General features: G+C 42.1%; 1 long non-coding RNA gene across 1 annotated transcript; it reads right to left on the bottom strand.

The window, feature by feature from the left end:
* Positions 1-1,548: 1,548 nt before the first annotated feature.
* Positions 1,549-10,511, bottom strand: LOC128086097 (uncharacterized). Its single transcript, XR_008209233.1, has 5 exons — positions 10,073-10,511; positions 6,470-6,541; positions 4,390-5,328; positions 2,748-2,812; positions 1,549-2,307 (listed from the first exon to the last, which is right to left on the bottom strand). It is a non-coding gene; the product is annotated as an uncharacterized LOC128086097 (long non-coding RNA).
* Between the last annotated feature and the right edge of the window lie 202 nt (positions 10,512-10,713).

Here is a 10,713-nt window from a genome sequence, read left to right as displayed (position 1 = left end):
TTGGCTATCCTAACGCAGCCTGGTAGTCCTAAGGACCCACTGGTCAAAATCAATGACTCGCAGTCGAAATTCTCCTTCCAGTCTGCAGAATGGAGGTTGTAGCATTTCTGCACTCCTGGCAAGGAAGCTCCGTCTGTCTCCGATCATGGTTCTCCATCTCCCGCCCGCACGCAGTACGGGTGACGCCATTCTCCAGGCGTCCGTACGGACACCATGGAAGAAAGGGTTTGAGCGATGGAGACAACGGCTGGAAACTCCACCGACACAACGCGACTACAGTATGTTTTCCTTTCATTGTCCTTTCAATTCGCAGTAAATTTCATTCCAGCTTTTAGAAATCATCCTTCTTTCCCCCTTTTTATTTCAAAATGGTTGCAGATTTCTCATTCACGAAAAGGTTAAAGGCGTTTCCCCATCGCAGGAGGGATTATCTTACCAGAGGATTCTGGGACTGCAGATGTATACTGCGGCAAAATCCTAAATTCATCGGCAAAAAAAAATCATTTCCAGACCCCAGCTGGTAAAAATAATAGAATTATAGTAAATCATTGATAAGATTAAAACATAAAGCCATTTCTTGCATTCCAAAGTGCTCTAAAACACAGGTCTTTTCTCTTAATTCGTTTCTTAAATAATGCAAATTTTAAAGTAGCTTTTCTATCCAAAGCACGCAGCGCCATGAAATCGATAATTTTTGATCTTTTGGTTAGTAGGCAACATGGTGAGCTATTGCAGTGACTGCAGGCAGCAGACATGTTCTTGTCAGCTAAAAATTTTCATATTGTTTTTGAGTCCATTGAGATTTGTGGATGGGATACAGCCAGTTATAGCTCTAGCTTGCGCTTTGCTGAGGGGACGTAAACCAGCGCCGGTTTAGATGCACGTAGAGATATAGATATATGTTTTAAAAACAAGAAGCATTACTGGATTTTAAACAAAAAATTATGTAAAAAGAATGGCTGGTGTGATTATAATCGCATCATGCAGGGTCCACGGTTTCCATTTAGTGAAATTTCGCAGAGGGCAACTTCTTAAGAACATCCCTGCTGTGCAGAGTGAAAAGCATGAACAAACCAAAGACAGAATTCATCTGTGTTTATATTTTACAGACAATGAAAAACCTACTCTTTGTATGCCTTTTTTTCCACCTTATTATTTCACGAAAACTGCAGCATTTTCCCCGCCCCCACCCGAACACTCACCACCCCAGCACTGCGGTGTTCGGTCTTTCTTTCTTTCTTTCTTTCTTTTTTTTTCCACCTCTTCTTCTTCTTTTTTGCTTTCACAAATTCTGCACGCGCCATCTTTGTCTATTGTTACTCTTTTCTAATTTCTGTTGCCCATTCTCTTTCAAATCAGCTAATAAACGCAGAGCTAAATGCCTGATCAATGCTTACGTGCTATATTCTCCCCATCTTTCTTTTCTTTTTTTTTTTCCTGAGAAATAAAATTAAGAAAGAAACACCTCTCGCCCCAAAATTTCTGTATTACCATAACCTGTTGTATACAGTGGTGATAAAAAACATTATTAACATAATAGCAACAGCTGCAGCCTAAAGAGAAGCTATGAGATAATAAATGTGCTACAACAAATTAATTTGCTGCAGGTGCTTGTGCTCTGAACTGCGTAACCCAAGCCATTTCAAGTCTGAATACAATTATTATTCCCCCCACACGCTAAAACAAAGTGCAGAGTGAAATGTCCTGCCATTATAAACATCTTGTCCTGTCCCCAGAACATTTTAACCATCAGCAAAGAGGTGGGAGAAGGGATTTTAAAGCCCTGGTAGCGAGCTGTGGCATTTAAAAATACTTAAAGAGGTTTCCAGTCCTTGTCCAAGCTGGAGGAGATAATGCATGTCCATACGTTAATTTGCACTTATTGTCTCCTGCCCAGAGCCCTGGAGGTGAAGATGGGCTGAGGTATTACACACATGCAATTGGCAAGGCAGGGGCTGTAAACACCTCATTAGTAACAGACGCATATTTGTATGTGTTGGCACTGCCATTTACTTCCGAGCACAGTAAAAAAAAATACATCTCTTTGCCATTTGGCTTGTGCAGTGTGCAGTGAACCGAGCAGAGATTTTTACTGTTTTCTCTGGTAAACACAGTGCTTGTGGAGCCAGTTCCGAGCTGCCTCACGGGCAGACACCCGTAGCATCTCACAGCATTCTCCAGACTACGAAGACAGGAAGTCAGGTGAAGCCCGGTGAGCTGTTCTCGTGTGCACAGTGACGTGAAAGAACTAGCAAGGTGCTTTTTCTTTTTCTCCTTTTCCTCTTTTCAGACCTAGTTGTTAGAAACCTGGTGAAAAGGAAAAAAAAAAAAATTGAGGGCTCAACTAATTTTTCTGGATTTTCATTGCCAGAATATACACTGCTCATTTTTCTTTTTCTTTTCTTCTCCTTTTTTATTTTTTTAATTAATATGTTTCTCAAATATAATCAGAGAATGCGTGTTTTAAATGATTGATCACTCTCACGGAGTAACCTTGAAATGTTCTTTCTGTGAAAAAAAAAACAAGCAAACAAACAAAAGCCTAAGAAAACTAATCAAACGAATTCCTTCCCCAGGACACACTTGCTATGTATCGGAGTGGCTTTGCAGTGATGGGAGCCCCACGAGAAGCTTCCAAGCTCCAGCAAGGCAATGTACAGATGGTGCACTCAGCCTAGTGCTGCCAGTGTCCTTCTTGACTGTGCCGAGCTTGCATGAGCCATCCTGGGGAGGTCAGGATTACTCACCTGCAAGTGCATAGTTGCTCAACTCAGCCCCATGCTAGAATTTGCATGTCTCAAATCCCTGTTGCCTGAAGAGGAAAACATATAATCCATTAAAGAAAGATGGCTATGCAGCGCTACTGAAAATTGTTTTGTTTTTGTTGCTACTTCTGTATCACGCTCTTGTTTTGTTTCTGCGGCTTACACTCACATCTGCTCCCAAGATCTGATTTTTACGCTGTTAGTTGAGCTAAGCTTCCATCCATGTCCACAGCTATTTTCTCAGAGTAACAACTGGGACATGAATTCCTAAATTTGAGGCATTCATCTCCGTAATGCTTATGGTAATGTGTCTCCTAGTCATCATCCAAATGAGTAAATAGTATAGCATTTCTGCATATGAAGCACGGGGAGGGAAAATGTGCTTTCGCAAACTCCTGTGCCTGCATTTGCACAGCCCAGTATTACCTTTCTCCTGAAGTAAGGCTGATGCCACGAACGAATAGTTTTGTGAGCTCAGCCTCCCCCCCCCCCAAAAAAAAAAAGATGTGGTGTGCCATAATTTCACTGTCGTGCCATTCCCCTTCTCAAAGGGTGACCATATTTTGCTGACAGGTGGCTACAGTAGGGGAATTTGATCCAAACCCAGTGGCACAACCTGGCTAAAGGAATAAAAGGTGAATGCCATTACTCAGAAGCAGACCTAGAAGAGAACTGTTTGGGTCAGTGTCTCGATTCGTTCATCCAATTGGATCCTGTTTCTGGAGTACCTGAGCACCCACCATACTCAGGTTATTGGGACCATATCATATGGGACAGGAAAATATCAATCAAAGCTGGGGAGCTGCAGTAGGACTGAGGGGCAGGTTTGGGTGTACTTAGGCAGCCAGTGGAATGCTCCATACAGTCTCCGTCTACCAATAACTATGGCTTGCTTGGTATTCTGAAGGGAAACAGAGAGGAACCACAGCTGACCAAAGCCTTGATACTGAGGCCAGGAGGATGGGCAGCACCGTCTGCTTCTGCCCTAACCTGATACCAGAAAAAAGCAGATTGAGAACAGGGACTTTACACGGGAAGACATTTCATGGAGGGAATTATGTCCAGCTTTATTACGAAAAACATGCAAATTATTTTAGACACGTTATACCTCCTGATTAATGTAATAGGGGAAAAATTTGCTTTTCCATTGTAAAACTTCCTGACAGAAAAGAAAAAAAAGGAAGAGAAAATTTCAGCCATCTCAGGAGGAAAGCAGGTAGTTAAGTGTATACGAGCGTGTGCCATGCAGGCGATGCAACTGGCTACTTTTTATTGCTATGTGGCTAAGCAAAGACTTTTTTTTAAATGTGGGCTATTGTGACTCAAGGTTAAGTTTTAGTGTGAATGTTAAATGTGGGTCTCATCCTGCCAGGTTCCGAGCACCTGATCAAGAAAGCGTTTCCTGAGAGTTAAAGATGTCCAGTGGAGCTTCCCAGATAAAAAATAACTAATCAAAAACCAACAAACAGCTGCAACAACCAAACAGAACAAAAGAAAAGGCAATTAAATAAACAAACAAAAAAATTCCAGACAGACAAACAAACAAAGAACAAAGACCAAGCCAGTTTGCACTTTATTATGCGTAGTAATATCTGCCCTGCTCCATGACTGTGACACTTCTTACTGAATTTCCCTCGTCACAGTTTCTGCATGCAGTGCTTACGCAGGCTGTGTTTCTCCAAGTGCATTCTTTAGCCCTGGAAGCATAACATTAATGCATGATTCTGAAGCACTCGCCTGGGCTGTGCTTATCCACAGACTCACCCGTTCATTTGTGTGGGTTTTACAATAATGTTTTGCTATTGTTTTGTGTCAATATTTGCTGCTGTGCCGGCTCTGACTTTTTTCTTCCACCCACCTTTCTCCTCACACGTGCTGACAGATAAGTGTGGCTTGACTGAAACCATTCCAAGGGCTAGATATTGCTGTCTACAGCAACATTGCTTGGTGCAGTTTATCAGGAAGCAGTTGGACTGCTGGAAAAGCAGCATGCACACACAGTACATGTTTCACCCCACTGTCCCTGCAGCTACCCAGCAAAGCACTGTGCCACATCTCATTGTATGGGAGTTGCATGGCTGGAGATTTGGGGCTGGAATGTGGACTCACAGTTTCCAAGCTCTTCTGCCTTTCTGCAGGGTTGGACAAGGCAAACTCTCCTTGTACCTCAAGCGTACAGGGATGGTTTGCAAAGCTTCTTTAGGCAAAGGGCATAATTCTTGGCACCCAGGCCTCTAGAAACATAAGTGAGCATAGGCCAGTGCCAACTTTGCCCTCTAGAAATACAAGTGGGAAAAGGTCACTGCCAACTTTGCAAGCAGATGTATTTAACCCTGTGCATGTGAAGTGTGATGGGGCAGGGATGAAGCCACTATTGTATATTGGGAAGCACCAGGGATAGATTGCAGCAAGCTCCTTCTCAGAAGTAATTTCTTTTATCCTCCCCGTGTCAGCCTGTTTGCCATCACCATCCTCAACGCCAGGCTCCTGCTCCCATTTAGAGGCTGTGGCGAGGGCCAACATGGCACACAGTAGGAAAGCCTCGCACAGGGCCACACTCCATCTGCGAGGAGGAAGAAGGAGCTGGTCAGCAGGTCTGTCGGGGGAGGCATCTGCAGAGTGAATGGGGAAAAAAAAAGCAGCAGGAGCAGGGGGGGACGTCAGCTGCCAGCACCATCTCCTTTGAAGATCCCCACAACCGGAGGGAGGATCAGGTTGCCAGCAGACTCTCCCTTCCTAAAACATCCTGCCCCTAAATAAGGAGAGTGGAGCACAGATTGCCAGGGGCCTGTTTGATTCACCCACTCACCCAGCGAGTCTTGCTGTTTGGCCACCACCACCACAGAGGGCCCTGCCACAGGGCCATCATCCCTACCGCGGCTCTGTTGCAGCAGGACTGAGGGGCGCATGCCCTGCCCAGCTTCCCAACCCCCTGCGTTTGCCTAGGCTGCAAGACATTTTTTTTGTGGCGCCTGTTATTTTTATTTGCTTTCAGACTCCTTTGTTTCTAACACACTGTCACCCCTGGGTAACTAATAGTTTTCACCCGTATTTGTTCCTTTGTAGCCGCATTATGCAGCTAATGGCTGTAGAAATTGCACGGTCTTTTCTACGCAGGTGAAAATGGGTGAGAAGGAGCAAAACTGATGAATTTCTGGCATGAATTTTCAAATGAATGAAAGCGTAAGGATGAAAACAGAAGGAAAGTGTTCAGCATGGACACAGTTAAACATGAGTTTCACACTTCTGAAAAGTACAGACGATTCGAGTCTATTCATTATTTGAAATTCATATCTGCTCCTGTGCAAGAAATGTAAAAACCGATGCTGACTTTTAGGAATGTCCCCCAAGACCTTTATACACCTACATTCTGTTGCTCTTCCTTTCATCCTCTTGTCAGTCAATACTTAACCCTTTTCGAGTCTGACCTTTTGGTAGCGTGAGGGCTCGCTGCAGAACTGATCGGATAGTTGAAAGGATATTCTTGCATATTTTTGCAAATCAAAGCATCACGCTTAGTTTACTGTGATTTGTGTGTTACATTATTACAAGTACACAGGAGCTTATTCATTGAGGCACTCTCTCAAAAGCTTCCCTAATTTGTCTCACAAGCCTGTATTTATTTGAAAACTCACCCCATAGATTTTTTTTATTTCTTATTATTTCCTGATCGCACATCAGATATTTAAAAAAGCATCTCATACCCAATCAGCGTTAACAGCTTCCAAGTGATCTGTGTGGTCACTGAGTCTCTCCAAATAGCTGGAGCAAGCCGTCTGAAAAAGAATATATTTGTCTGGTTATTAAGCACCGATATAATTTTAAAAAACCCTTTAGTCCACTTGGTGTAAAATAACGTCAAAACACAAAAATGCAACCATCTCTACTCATCTAAAACACACACCTCTCTCAGATTCGTAGTAATATTCTTGACTGTCGTCCAGTTCCAGGAGCATAAGGAAACTGTTACAGAAAAGGTGACACTAATCCATCTTGTTGGAACGGAGAACCAAAATGAAGCAGCTGCACATCAGAGAGAAAATCTGAACTAAGAGACTGATATGCCGAGTATTTTTTCTTGCTTATGGGTGAAAAAGCCAGCAAAGCCTCTGTTTGAAGACAAAGCACATAATAATATGATCATAACAATCTCCTAATGGGGACTATGTGATGCACAGTAAATGTATTCCTTTCAGTACGTTATTCCCTCTGCGTGCAGGCTTTCAAGCTTCCCTTAAACCATACTGTGGATATGATAGCATCAGCACAGCAAGATGTGGGCAAAGTGGACCTCCTTTTTCCTTACTGTTGCTATTATTTGTGCTCTTGTCATTTCATACTGATCTCATAGCAACTCCTGAGAGCTTCAGACAGAAAAGTCACCCCATTTTTTTGTGAACCAGTGTGCAGACATTGCTAAGGCACCATCTGTGCCCGGAGAAAAGCTGCAATTGATGGAAATGAAGTGACATTCAGAGGGTGGAGAGAGGAATACAGCAATTATAGGTGGGGCTGGTAGTGTTACCTGTTATTAAAGGCTTGTCTGACACTTCCCATTTTAAGGCCTGCTTGTCGTGGTTTTTAAGTACTTAGTAAACTTTAAGCATTTGTCTACCTAGACTTCTACCCTTGGCTGCTGCTGCTGCTCAGGTCTTATTAAGAGGTTAATTTATTTCGTTGGGACATCATGGCAGGACTGGAGTTGGAGGAGGGAGCAGCAGCTTTAAAAGTATACAAATAAATGTTATCCTTTTACCTTTCAGTACTTTTGTTTTGTTTTGCAATAAGAACTCAAACATTATAATCCCACTTTGTTTTCTTGCATTCCTCCAGCTACCCGTCTGCATACATCTGTGATTATTAGATTCTTAGATTTGAGCCTTTCTGATCTGCATTTGTGCACTGCTTTATACAGCTGGGTGCTGGTCCACGACTGCTGCACCTATAAGCTGTAGCCATGCAAATAAATACTCCAGGTCTGCACAGGGCAATTGTTTTGGAGAAATAAATAAATATTTCCTGTCCAGAAATCCTTCACAGTCCCTTCCTTATTGATTGTGACTCCCAAATGCTTTGGATAGAATTGCTTACCTTTCCCCTCGCACTTAAAGTGCTGTAAGTGTTTCGTATTCAAATATGAGTGGCTTTTCTTGTCAACAACAGCTCCTTTTAGAAAATACTGCTGCTAAAAATAAAAAGACTGCTTTTCAGGCTCTGTTTAAACACAGTGCTATTCAGGGATCAAGCTGAGCAAAAGCTTATTCCCTCTACCCATGTGTTTTGAAACAGCACACAGAGGAAGGGAACGAGCCACTGAGTTTATGTTTCAACTAGAAATGCAAAAGAGAGAGCCAGATTCATTAAGACTGTTACACTAAGTCAGTATGACCTTTCCCTTTGTATTTTGCTTCCTTCGATTGACTTGAAATTGGACTAGGCATGAGCACTGTGCTCCGGACCTTTGAGTTTTTTCGGCAAAGGTCATTGTTTTCAGCCATGAGGGTGATCATGACTTCAGCAGCGATTTTTGTGCTCCCCATAAAGCCATTTCACTCACCTCCTTTACAGCCAGTATTTTTCACTCTCATTTAACTACAGTTGACAAAATCTTACATAATTTGGCCTTTTAGAATAAATGCAAAAATCACTGTTAAAGCGGAAGGTTGCTACCATTGTGCTTTCCACACCTCAAGCCTGATCCTGCAAAGTAATGAACGTTTTGGGTTCTTTTGCTTCAGTTTTTATTTTAATTATGACTATTTTTGTCTCCCAGCAAAGTGAACAGCCTTGACATTTGCAGCATTTGATCCTACATTTAACCAAGTCAATAACAAAAACATTTGAAGGTCAAATGTTTGAAGTTATTCCTATTGGGATTGAAGATGGTTTCCTAAATGCAGACTTGCGTTCTCTCCTTGTAACCTGATTGAGGTCTATGTAATCTATGGCATACTTTCTACAGTGTAATCACATGGAAAAGTCCTTGGCCAAAAAAAGTAAGCAAACAACACCAGATCTCAGCAAACCACAAGTGTGCTTCAACATCTGAGTGTGGGCTCAGAACCTGAAGGGTGCCATGCATCATGCAGAGGATAAGCTTCTGCTGACTAAAAGACAACAACAACAAACTAACAACACTCTCTCCCCACCCTACCCCCCCAAAGTCTAGCAAATCTGATTTACACTAAGATCTCTATGTATCGCACTTAATTTATTCTTTCCTTCCCCAGTGTCCTCTACTAGCTTTCAAAGACATAATAAAACACATCCCCCTACCCTTCTGCCCCTATCTTTTAAAAGCAGCCCTCAATCCTTTCCCACAGGTCTACCAGCTGAAAAGGCAAAATTGACATTTTTTTTTTTCACATTTAGAAACATTTACACACATGCACAGGACTCCTGCCAGCATCAATGAGAGTATATAATGCAGAGACTGAGAAGCGAATGCAACCCTGTCTTGCTGGTGTTTTTCCTGGAGTTAGGTGGAAAGATGGTTTTTGCAGGACACAGTTAGCTGGCATCAAGCCAGGCTCATGCCAGCAGCTGCAACTGCATGGTAATAAGCCTATTTCTATGCGAAAGAGCTTATTGCTAATAATTTCTGTCAGCTGCTAACCTGTGTTTTTCTTTTTTTTTTTTTTAATCAGATGTTTACAAGAAGTATTTTATTTTTTAAAGCAGTGTTCTGATGCAGTGTTAATGATTATCAGCTCAATCTGACTCATCCAACCCAGAAAACAATTTATGTTGCTTTCTGATTATAAAAGCTGAAGAAAAAAAATAATTCAAAAGCCCTTACTTTTACAAAATATTTTTTTCTGGAATTAATAGGAACAAATTTTACAGTAAAAAGTAAAACCTGAAAATAACCAGACCATAGCCAGCTGGGGTCTCAGTGCATGGTTCTTGGAAGGGGCATTGAATGGTGGGTGAAGCCACAAGGAGTCAAGAAGACACAAGTGGAATTTGTTAAAAACTGGCAGCCTGAAGTGATGATCTCGCTGTCCAGTGTATAGAGACACTGTTAAAGATCCATGTTTTGCTGAAGTATCCTTTTTGAGCTATTCTATTAAGGCATACTAACTAGAGGCATAGCAGGAGATTCTGCAAATTCAACCTCTGTTCCTCTTGTGGCACTGCAACTTTTTTTCTAAACAACATGGTGTAAAATAAGAAGAAAGAAATAAATGGCTGCTAACAGGCAAGTTTCCAGGTAACACATATCAGCATCACAAAGCAGGCCTCAGACTAAACATAGGCCATCAGGGAGCCTGGAGGCTGAACTGTTAATAAAGACCAAAACTTACCATGAGCTGGTCTTTCTTCTATGGCAAGGTTGAATGGGATGGAAGAACCTGAATTTCTTGCTGATCCTATATGTGGCTAGACAGGTCTTTACCAGCAATCTCATGTCTTTCATGAGCTCTAAAATGACATTAACATTTTAAAATAACAAGTAAAACTATAGGAGCTTTCAGGCTTCCTAAAAGCCTATTTATAGTCTTAGATAGCGACAACCAAATTTCTCAGAACGCTTCCTTCTTCTTCTGATGTTTTTAGGTGAGCTTCTGTAGGATCCCCACTCCCAAATGGCACTTCCCATTCTGGAGGGGCCATAAGATAGTCACATCATGTCTCTCTGTCTCTCTTCCAAGCAAGATTTGTAAAAGACAAAACTTGGTTTAAGTGGCAAATTCTGGATTTATTCCTGGTCTGTATGAGAGGAAGACTGGCTTGGTTTCTCCATTCCAGCCTGCCTTAAGTCCTTATCATCCCCGGCAATGTCATATCACACAGGAAGTTTATTCCTTTGGCATTTCATCTAGCATAGCCTATGACTGTACTCTGAAATATCCTGTTTGAAAAGAAAGTCAACAACAAAAAAACAACAACTCTATGCTGTTGTGGGGGTGCTTCCACCCTGGGGGAAAAGAAAGGAAGTGGTCTT

Source organism: Tympanuchus pallidicinctus, unplaced genomic scaffold (genome assembly GCF_026119805.1).
Source record: "Tympanuchus pallidicinctus isolate F22 unplaced genomic scaffold, pur_lepc_1.0 scaffold3, whole genome shotgun sequence".
In the NCBI taxonomy this organism is placed as follows: Eukaryota; Metazoa; Chordata; class Aves; order Galliformes; family Phasianidae; genus Tympanuchus; species Tympanuchus pallidicinctus.
This window is presented reverse-complemented; position numbering and strand designations above follow the sequence as displayed.